The sequence below is a fragment of the Mus pahari genome, chromosome X (assembly GCF_900095145.1).
Source record: "Mus pahari chromosome X, PAHARI_EIJ_v1.1, whole genome shotgun sequence".
In the NCBI taxonomy this organism is placed as follows: Eukaryota; Metazoa; Chordata; class Mammalia; order Rodentia; family Muridae; genus Mus; species Mus pahari.
The window spans coordinates 33,146,846-33,158,421 of NC_034613.1; the positions used below are offsets into that span (position 1 = coordinate 33,146,846).

General features: G+C 41.2%; 1 pseudogene; it reads right to left on the reverse strand.

The window, feature by feature from the left end:
* Nucleotides 1-10,734: 10,734 nt before the first annotated feature.
* LOC110314112 lies at nt 10,735-11,321 on the reverse strand (annotated as a pseudogene).
* Nucleotides 11,322-11,576: the final 255 nt, after the last annotated feature.

Genomic DNA, 11,576 nt, shown 5'->3' on the forward strand with positions numbered 1-11,576 from the left:
ATTTAATTTCTTCCCTGTAGCTTCTTCTTTGACCACGGATACTAGAAAACTGTAACCAAACTCCCTAAAATAAAAAAAAAAAAAAAAAAAACTCTCTGAAGTAATAACACATTTTTCAACTTATTCTCAGACATGTTTCTCAGAGGGAAGAGGGTTAAAGGGGATTTCAATTTGACTAAGCAAATGTAAAGTCATCACTTTAGGAATGTTAATTGAAGGCATTTAGAAAATATTACCCCTAAGATATGTACTTTTAATATTCAGGTTACTTTATAATAGCTAGACTGTCAATGAGTAGCCTGCCTCAGTCTCCTGAGCACTGGGTTTACAGGTCCCAGGGACTATCCCTGCTTAAGAAATTGTAACACAGAGGAGCCCTCTTTGAATAACCCTGGCTGGGCAAAAAACTGTCAATTGTTCAATTGTCAAAGATCATCTCCATGGAAAACTCATTAACCAAGTAAAGCCAACAACAAAAATACATACCTCTATTATCATAGAAGAAGAAGCTTTAATCAAACATTTATGTACATGTGTAAATACAGAGGGATAGATAGATAGGTAGATATAAAACATGAAAATAGGTGGGAAACTGTGAGGGTTTCTAGAGGTGTAGAATAGGAGGAGACAAAAGAATGAGGGCAATACTGCATGTAGATAAAATGGCACCTTCCCAGCAGGGGACTTCCAGTACACCTGGGTGGCTTTACCAGGTTTATCTGTTTATAGGTCACAAAGCAAAAGGCAGAGAGCAGCCAGGAAGGAGTACAAGGGTGAGTCTGGGAAAAGAAAACTAAGTGGATCTGGACAAGAGGAACACTGGTTCCTTAGAATCCAAGAGAGTAGTTAGAGGCAGGGACCTGAGTGTATGAAGCAGCCTATACCTCTATTTAAAAGATATGTCCCCTGGCCACCCAGGTGCATCGTGTGGAAGCAACTTCAGGATGATGATGTAGAGAAATCATTTGACTAATAGAAATGAGCCCTTTAAGGCAACAGGCCACCAGAAAAGATGACCTTTTTGGATAATCCAAGAACCTATCTTTCTGGGTCATATTTAATAGTCCCAATTAACCAATACTGATAGGAAAATGTACAAGATGGTTCTCAATGATCATGATGTTAACCTAGAGAAGACTAACCACTTCACAGGCCTGAAGACAGTGGGTTAGAAATTCAGTGATGCAGTCATGAGCCTCAGGACTATATACACACCCAGTTGCCATCACATCAACTTGAGAAGTTGGTAGACAACAACTCTAAAAACGGCCAAGGCCAGATATAAAACAGAAAAATATTCAGTGGAATGAATAACAAGTTATTAACTCAGGAGTTTAAAACAAATCAATTTGTGAGAATGAGGGATGGAACCAGTTGTGATAAGTGTGGAGTCACATACCTGTAATTCTCAGCACAAAACACGGGGTTTGAACCTAGCTAGAGCTACAAAAAGACCCTGTTTTGCGGGGAGGGTGTTTGTTTAAAATCCCTTGCTTCTCGAGGAAAACACCAAATAGTGGGTGATGCCAGTTCAGGAACTGTGTAACTCAGGCTGGGGAAGCCAAGGAATTTCTTCTAGGATCAGGCTAAGGCCACAGTGCTCATGGAGGCAGAGCCAGAGAGAAGTGGATTTCTGTCATTAAAAAATGGGCAGCCTAGTCAAAGGCATAAGAATCAAGTCCATGAAGCTGGGCAGTGGTGGCGCATGCCTTTAATCCCAGCACTTGGGAGGCAGAGGCAGGCAGTTTTCTGAGTTCGAGGCCAGCCTGGTCTACAAAGTGAGTTCCAGGACAGCCATGGCTACACAGAGAAACCCTGTCTCAAAAAACAAAAACAAACAAACAAAAAAGAATCAAGTCCACGAATGAGATCTGCCTATTCTCCCTGCCCATCAAAGAGTTGAGATTATTAAATTTTTCTGGATGAATCCCTTAAGGACGAGGGTCTAAAGATCAATCATTGCCAGTGCAGAAGCAGACTCAGGCTAGCCAGCAAATCAGATTCAAGATTTTGTTAACACTGGGGACTACAATGTCATGTTTGTCTGAGTATTAACGGCCCCAAGAAGATTGCCACTGGCACCCCAGGGGCCATCATCATTGACCAAGCTCATCATTGTCCCTGTGCAGAGAGGCTACAGTGAAAACAAGATTGGCAAGCCCCACACTATTCCATGCAAGGTGACAGGCTGTAATGGCTCTGTGCTGGTGCTCATCTCTACCCCTAGACACACTGGCATTGTCTCTGCTCCAGTGCCCAAGAGACTACTGCTTATGGCTAGTATTTATGACTTCCACATGTCACCATGCCTTCACTGCTACCTTAGACAATTTCACCAAGGCCATCTCCAAGACCTACAGCAATCTGACCCTTGACCTCAGGAAAGAGACCAAATTCATCAAATCTCCCTATCAGGAACTCTTTAACCACCAGATTCCTTGTGCAGAGAATCCAGGCTTTATCTGGAGTTACCATATAGGCTATTCACATTTTAAAAAACTAAGTTTATTAACCATATAGGCTATTCACATAAGAAAAACTAAGTTTATTAAGCATGCTTAAAGGGGGAGGGGGAACCTTCAAGAGAGTTCTCAAAAGCAGTCTATATTATCTGTATGCCAGTGCCCTCTGTAGACGAATAATGTGTTTAATGGGTGTTCTATATTTAATGGCAAGGGTTACTGAGAACACCTGCAAGCAAGAAAATAGACATCTACCTGCTACATTTGAGCCAGAACAGACTGGCAAAGACCATGACAACTATGACGAGTGCCAGCCATGGGGCAGGACCTAATTGGGCTCATCTTTTGCCACTACACAAGTGAAAGGCAGGAGTCCAAGCTCAATGCCAAAGTTAGTGCCTACTTCCTTCACATTGCTAAAGATAACACACAGATATTACCCTCTCTCTGCTATCTCCATTAGCCCACTCATAATAGCTTCAACACTTTGGTCCTGGCTGAAAGTATTCATTTTCTGATCTCACTATGAAGAAAAAAAACTTTGTTCAAGGCAAAGAAGTAAAGAAAATCGGCCAAATCTGGAAAAGGACCAAATGTATGGAAAAAGTCTCACAAAGGACTGATGAAATACCAGCCAGAGAAAGATTCAAGTAAACCACGCGAAGGATGTGAATCACTGTAATGGTGTGGAGGAACACAGGACACAGACAAGGAAAATTACAGGAAATGAATGGCCTGCCTAAGATTATTGCAGAAATGGATGTAAATAATCAACAAAGCAATGGACAAAAATAACATGTCTAAAAGTAGATGTTCTACCTGAGAACGCAGCCTTGCCTCTGCTGCGTCACTCAAAGCTCTCATGCCTCCTTCTGTCCGACCAAATGCACATTTCAGAATTAAAACAGTAATGGCTCCAATGGTGCTCATCGTCTCGATAATCCGAAGCAAATCACAGACTTCTCCATTCTCGTCATCAGACTCATTAGGCGTTATGTGAGAAGAATAGCATTGTGATTTCAGTTAACAAATGCATGAAGAAACATAAGATGTAAAAAAAAAAAACAAGACAGATCTTGTATGTTTTTTCTCTCACTGAAGATCTATATGCACACACATGTGTATTTAGCATGAAAGCAGAAAGGAGGCTGTAGGAATAAGGTGTACCAGGGACACTCAAGAGAGTAAATATTACCAAACTACAATGTGTATATTATGAAAATGCCACAAGGAAACATTCTTTTACATGCTAACTAAAACATTAATCAAAATGAGAAATTTAACCAGGTGTGGTAGCACATGCCATTAATTTTAGCCTTTGGGAAACAGAAGCAGGTGAATCTCTGTGACTTCAAGGCCAACCTGTACACAGGGAGCTCCAGGAGACCCAGGGCTATGTGGAGGAACGACATCTCAAAAAAAAAAAATTATTATCCTGTGTTTGACCTGTGGGTGTGACTTCAGGCATGTAGAAGTCAGAGGACAACTTCTGGCAGTCTGTTCTCTACCACCCCCTTTAGGTTTTCACACTTGCAAGGCAAGGGCTTTACCTACTGAGCCATCTTGCCTGTCCAATGAGTGTGTGTGTGTGTGTGTGTGTGTGTGTGTGTGTGTGTGCGCGCGCGCGTATGCGCTTGCGCATGTGTGCTAGGGGTAAAGATCAGAGGTAGGTACTGAGCAGCTGTCTCTATCCTCTTCTACTTCCTCTTTTATTATTTTATTTATTTACTGTACTGGCTAGCTTTGTGTCAACTTGACANAGCTGGAGTTATCACAGAGAAAGGAGCTTTAGTTGAGGAAATGCCTCCATGAGATCCAGCTGTGAGGCATTTTCTCAATTAGTGATCAAGGGGGAGAGGCCCTTTGTGGGTGGGACCATCTCTGGGCTGGTAGTCTTGGATTCTATAAGAAAGCAGGCTGAGCAAGCCAGGGGAAGCAAGCCAGTAAAGAACATCCCTCCATGGCCTCTGCATCAGCTCCTGCTTTCTGACCTGCCTGAGTTGCAGTCCTGCATCCTTTGGTGATCAACAGCAGTATGGAAATGTAAGCTGAATAAGCCCTTTCCTCCCCAACTTGCTTCTTGGTCATGATGTTTGTACAGGAATAGAAACCCTGACTAAGACATTTACCTTTTAGCCATTCTCCCCCCCACCCCCTCCCACAGTTCCTCATCCCATTCCCCCCTCACTTCATTTTTAAAAACTGGTCTCTCATCAAACCTTGAGCTCACCCATTTGCTAGACTGGCTCACCAGCAGCCCTTGAATCCACCTGTCTTCACTTCATTAGCAATCAGGTTACAAAGGCGCACTACCACAGCTGGCTTTTGACATGGCTGTGGGGTGTAGGGGAGGGGCATAGCCCCAATTTGATTAGTAATAATAATTTATAAAGAGAGCATATAAGGTTCTGGATCATACTTAGTTGAATCATTAGATTTGATTTTATCAGTTCAATTAGGAACACTAACAGGATAGTCATCTTATTCAGGAGAAAAAAAAAACATACAGAGATGCTTTTCTGTTTGTGAAACTTTTTTAAATATAGAGGGTTTTAAAAAACACATATTTGGAGCCGGGCGGTGGTGGCGCACGCCTTTAATCCCAGCACTCGGGAGGCAGAGGCAGGTGGATTTCTGAGTTCGAGGCCATGCTGGTCTACAAAGTGAGTTCCAGGACAGCCAGGGCTATACAGAGAAACCCCGTCTCGAAAAACCAAAACCAAAACAAAACAAAACAAAACACATTTGGGGTCAGGGAGGTAGACTGATAACCTGTTCATAAATAAAGATGTAAAAAAGCACACATTTGTCATAAAGTTTATTAATACACAAAAGAAAATAAATTTTACTAGACATATTAATAGCTGAACTTTATACATAGTTTTATTGTGTGTACATGGGTTACATACGTGGAAGTCAGAGGACAATGTGTTCAGTTCCCTCCAACCACCATGTGACTTCGTGACTGCCGTGCTTTATCCCCAGCCTCTGATATAGGAAATTTACAACTAGTTTCTTCTAAATTAAGCAAGTTTTATGACATGATCCATGTTTATTGGTGCTAATAAGCTGAAGAACAGACTGCATTCAACGTGTGTCTGAAGAAAAATCAAAATATGTATTATTCTTTTCCATTAGCTATATTTTTTTAGAGAGCAATGAACTTGAATAGAAGAGGAAAGATTTCAGACTATTATCTAGCTTTAGATTATACCTGCAACTAATCTCTTAATGTCTTGTCTGACTCAAAAGTTTGAAAGCTGCTCAATAGAAAGCTATATAGCATTGAAATTCATAACTTGGGCTCATTAAAAGAAAAAAACAGTCTGTGTTTCAAAGAGAGTCCAAGTATGAATACCCTTGGCTCTCTTCAGATTTCATTTTCATGAAAAAAAAAAAACTAAATATACACAAAGTTAAAAAGGTTATGAGGTTGTGAATCTTCGTGTATCATTATTCTCCTTGTTAATTTTTTGAAGCCATTATTATGGAGTAGTTTGTGACAGAAAGCACTAAATGGTTTTTTATGTTTATTTCTCTATATAGTCTGTTATAGGGTTCTCCTCTCCAACTTAGAGATCTTTCCAACTTTTGGGGGAAAAAAACCTACATTTTAGGTGATATCATTCTGTGTGTGTGTGTTGGAGGTGGGTCCTATGCAATGTAGGATGCTGAACATCTATAGGCTCAGTCTACTAGATACCAGTAAAACACCCCACACACACACACACCAGTGTCTCCTAGAGGACAAAATTGTCCCCTTCTGCTTCATTATTACTTACCTTGCCACACATTGTGGTGGTGTGTCCTCTCAAACTCAGGGTGTCATAAGTGCAGTATGACTAAAGTGCAATGATGTCCTTTGGGGCCTTGGTTTTCCCTTTTCATCGAGCCAGCAGAACTATTTTTATATTATACGATGACTCCCTTAGGAACTTCTCAGAGCTAATTGGCTTCTTGCCCTCCAAGACTGCAAAGCTATCATGTGGTTTCTATCATTGCCTGCTTGCTCTTTGCCACCAACATCTGGCTGTTGTCCCAGTGGATTGTATTGTTCCTTGGTGATCTCAACAACTCATGGGTACCAGCAAACTCTGTGAAGAACACTACAACTGGGTGCTTACTATGTGGACAACCTCATACATGGAGTGATAGGTAGATTGTAGGCAATTGTAAGGTCAAACAATCGTGACAGCATATGAGAGTTTAGGAGCAAGAATCAAAGAAAAAAAAACACATGAAAACCAAACAAAATGAAGTTCCTTGCAACCTCAGTATTTTAGGCTAGAGCTGCTTAAGCCAGGCTGGTCTCCTTAACTCCATCCTATCCAAGCTGTTTCTTTGGTGTGAAAAAGATCTTTATGTTGTCTGTTAGTAGAAAAAAACAAAACTGCAGTTTGAAACTGGAGTCCCACAGGTGGAAAGAAGGAAGAAACAGCAGGGCAAAGGTTGGCCCAGAATCCAAAAAGAGAAAGTTCTCAACACCAGCAGTGTCAAAACAACCACAGTTTAATAACTGACTTTACTATGTATCCCAGTATCTCACAGGCGTTATCAGCACCCAGATTATAGTCTTGTCTCCTGTCACTATTTTATTGCTGCTCTCCCTTCAATATAATTTTCCTCTACTTTGTTGCAACTCAGTCAGGTTACAGAGCCCACCTTCTTCACTGTAGATGGCTCAGAGGAAAGACCGTTTGTTTCAGTTTTCTTGGTTTTTGTTGGTTGGTTGGTTGGTTTGTTATTGTTCCGTTTAGGTTTTTTTTTTTCTTTTTTTTTTTTTTTTTTTTGGTGATGGTGTACATGGAACCAGGGAATCTCATACATGTTAGGCAAGTGAGTAATCCTTTGCTACGCCCCATCCCCTAGCCTTGACATTGGACTCACTTTTCACGACTTGGCATCATAGACTTGGCCAGATACTTTTTTTCTCTCTGACTCTGTGTCTTGCTTTATCAAATAAGGCTAAAAGTATCTATTGGGACTGGAAGGGGTCCAATGGCTCACACTCCTTGTCTTAGTCACTATTCTATTGCTGTGAAGAGCCAATTCCACACCCTAGCCCCCATGGGCTTGTAGTCATGCCATAACGCAAAATGCATTTAGTCCAACTTCTAAAGTCCCCATAGTCTTTCAGCCTCTACACTGGTTCAAGTCCAAAGTTTCTTTTCAGACTCAAGGCAATCTCTTAACTGTAACTCCAAGTAAACGCAAAAGTATAAAAGGCAGATCACATACTTCCAATACACAATGGCACAGACCAAAGCAAGACCAAAAAAACAAAACAAAACAAAACAAAAAAAAACAGAACAAACTCAAATTTAATGTCTGATGTCAAAGAGCTCTTCAAATCTTCAGCCCCTTTCAGCTTTGTTGACTGCAACACACTTCTCTCCCTTAAGCTGATTCCACACCAGGGGTCTGCAGCTTTCCTTGGGAGGCATCCCATGGCTCTGGCATCCCTGACATCTTGTGGTCTCCAGTACAGCTCAGGCTTCACCTTCACAGCTTCAGACAACCTTCTCCCTGGGCCTTCATGCAGGGACACCCCTACACACTCCTGGCCTCCTCGGGTTTTCCTGAGCCTGGAAGGAAGATTCCACAACTCCCGTTCCTGTAGCTTTGAGTCTACAAAGCCAGAAGCCCATGGTGGAAGCTGCCAAGTTCTACTGCTTGGTAGGGCTGGAACTTGGCCCCCTCAGTCGGTTACATTTGCATCTGCTTGCTGTTGCTGACAGTTTCCTTGCTGCTTAAACTTTTCTTTGATTCCTTTTCACAAGTTGGAAGCTCAGCTGGGTGGGGTCTTGCCCTGAGGTCACTGCTCTCTTTATTCCATTTTGTATCAGGCTTTTCTTTCAACTTTTTAAAAAAATCTTCTTCGGCACTGGACTTCGCTCCATTACAGTTCCTGGTATTCCATTTCTCCTCAAACTGTATATTTAGTGTTTCACTTTCTTCAGCTTGCTTCATTTCCATCTTCTTTGTTCTGCATGAAGGGTGACTTCTAACAACCACATAACATAGTCAATACTAGGCTATCTTGAAATCTCCTGTCCCAGTGACATTAATTCAAACTATAGTGGGATACAGCTGATGTTTGACCAGGGTGTTCACTGGGTGTATATGGAAAACTTTGGGACTTTGTACCTGCTGTGAGCAACGTTTAGTGGGCCATCCTAGTAAGAGCTTGGACAACAATATTGCTGAGAACAATATGGACTAGACTTAGCCCAAGAATTTTCAGAGTGGAATGATATTAACAACTGGCCTAGTGACCCTTCTTATATTTTGTCCAAAAAAATGTGGATTTTCCCCTTGTCCTAAAAATATGACTAAGGCTGAATTGAAGAGTTTTTGAGTAATGGGACATAAAGTTTTGTAGCATGGATATACCCTGTTGTAAACTAGTTTTCATGCATGTTATGTTGAGTTGAAGATTTAAGCACATGAAGTGTATTAATGAAGCATACACAGGAGACATAAGTAAAAGAGGAGACCAAGTCTGAGGAGGAGATGAGCTAAGAAAGGATTTAAAAAAAGAAGTACCAGCGTCTTCCTGGTCCCATAAGTTAGCTCTAGAATATAGTTTTTCTGCCTGGAACAGTGCTGCATAGCCGGAATCCCAGCTATGTGGGAGGCTGAGGCAGGAGAATTTTGAGTTCAAGATAATCTGGGTAAACTAGTGAGACCCTGTTTTGAAGTTTGAGAGAAAGCTACAGGTATAGCTCAGTGGTATAGCACTTGCTTAGCATGTATGAAGCCCAGGGACCAACCTGCAGCACTGTAAAACCAAATGAGTTATTCAGTTATTCAGAAAGTGTCTACAATAAGGTAGCCAGGCACTCAAACTTCCACATGGGCCAGTCAATAAATACAGGCCAGCCCAGGAGAAATATTAACTGCTAGGTGTGAGTAGATTTGCATACAGTTAAAACAAAGAGCACTGGTTGCTCATTGTTAGTGAGAGTTAATAGAGGCATCCATTTTTAAATTTCACAAAAGGTAGGAAATGGCTAGCAAAAAAACCCAAAAAACAACTGGTAATTGAGAGTCAAGAGACCATGCAGCCACACAGAGAAACCCAGTCTCGGAAAAAAACAAAGAGAGAGAGAGAGAGAGAGAGAGAGAGAGAGAGAGAGAGAGAGAGAGAGAGAGCCTATGCATAAATAAGAGGATTTCTTCTTTGTGGGAGTGTTAGATACATTCTTTGTTCTGACTAGAACCTATTGTTTTTTGTGCTGGATGTTGTTATAGACCATAATCTATATAGGATTGTTTCACGGAATGCTAAGTGTTATTAATGCTTTATTTATTTATTTATTTATTGGTTTTTTGAGACAGGGTTTCTCTGTGTAGCCCTGGCTGTCCTGGAACTCACTCTGTAGACCAGGCTGGCTCAAACTCAGATATTCGCCTCCCTCTGCCTCTGTCCCTGCCTCCCAGGCTATGTTAATGCATTTTCATGAACTAAAGTCTTACTTGGGCCAGAGAGATAGCTCAGTACATAAATGTGCTTGCCACTAAATCTGCGCTTAATTCCCAGGATCCACATGGTAGAAGAAACAGCTCCCACCAATTGTCCTTTAACCATCACACACACACACACACACACACACACACACACTACTTATAATCTTAAAGTATGAAATCTTATCTATACTAAATAGTCAAATGAAAATTCCTACAAGCATGAAAGTACTGGGGGAGCTAATAACTAGGAGAGAGGGGAGATTAAAGAGGGAGAAAAAAAAAGTAGCCAATACCAAGAAGGCAAAGAGGGGTTACATGGGAGGGAACAAAGAGAGAAAAGGAAAGGGGAAATGATTATGTTATACTTTAAATTTAATACGAAAATCAAAAATATCTATTTACATATTTAAACCATCTTTTAAAAGATAGTACAGCGGAAAAATGGGAAAGTTGGATAAATAAAGGCAAATATAGGATTTAAAACCTAAATGTAGGGGCTGGTGAGATGGCTCAGTGGGTAAGAGCACCCGACTGCTCTTCCAAAGGTCCCGAGTTCAAATCCCAGCAACCACATGGTGGCTCACAACCATCCGTAACGAGATCTGACACCCTCTTCTGGTGTGTCTGAGGACAGTTACAGTGTACTTACATATAATAAATAAATCTTTAAAAAAAAAAACCTAAATGTAACAGTAATTTCTTGAAATGTAAATATACTAAGTGTTAAGAGACAGCTTTCTTTCTCTCTTTCTTTCTTTCTTTCTTTCTTTACTATGAATGACACTTTATTCAGTCATTTTCTTTACAAATGAAACTCTGGGAATTCCAAATTAACATTCTTGCCTGTGGGCTTCTCATACACACCAGAAAAATTCCGAGCACGTTGTGTTCCACGTTGTTCTGCTGTGCTTTGTCTAAATGAATGTCTATGAGCTGGCTGCCATCCAGTTACACAGGGATCCTCTTAACCACAATTTCACTTGAGAAAACCAAGTCTTCAAGGATGGTGGCGTGCACTGCTGTCAGGATGCAGCTTCTGGGTGCTTTTGCTTTACTTTTCATAAGGCTTTTCCGGGTTAGCTTGGACAGAATCCTCCTCTGAGCAATGAAGACTACATGTTTCCCACTGAACTTTTTCTCCAATTTACGAACTAGTCAGACTTGAATTTTCTGGAAAGATTTAAACTGAGGACCTGGTATAAAATTTATGAGAGCTTTCCGACCACCAACAACTTCAATTTCCTTGGCTGTGATGATACTGAGTTCCCGCAGCTGTGCCTTGGGCTCCGAGTTCATCTCCAGCTCCAGCAGTGCCTGAGAGATGCCAGACTTGAACTCCTCTGGCTTCTCACCATTGGGCTTCACAATCTTGGCACTCGAGCTAAACATGGTTTCGTCCTTACGGAGTGCCAGCTTAGAAAGAGCAGGAGACAGCTTTATAGTACAAGGACACAAAAAGTTTGAAAATACAATAATGAGAAATACATCAGTCAGATACTAAGATCAACGAAAGATTGGTTTTAAATTAAAGACTAGAGGCTGGAGGGTAACTAACAAGTGTTAAGACCTAGCTTCAGTCCCCAGAACAACACCACACACACACACACACAGAGAGAGAGAGAGAGAGAGAGAGAGAGAGAGAGA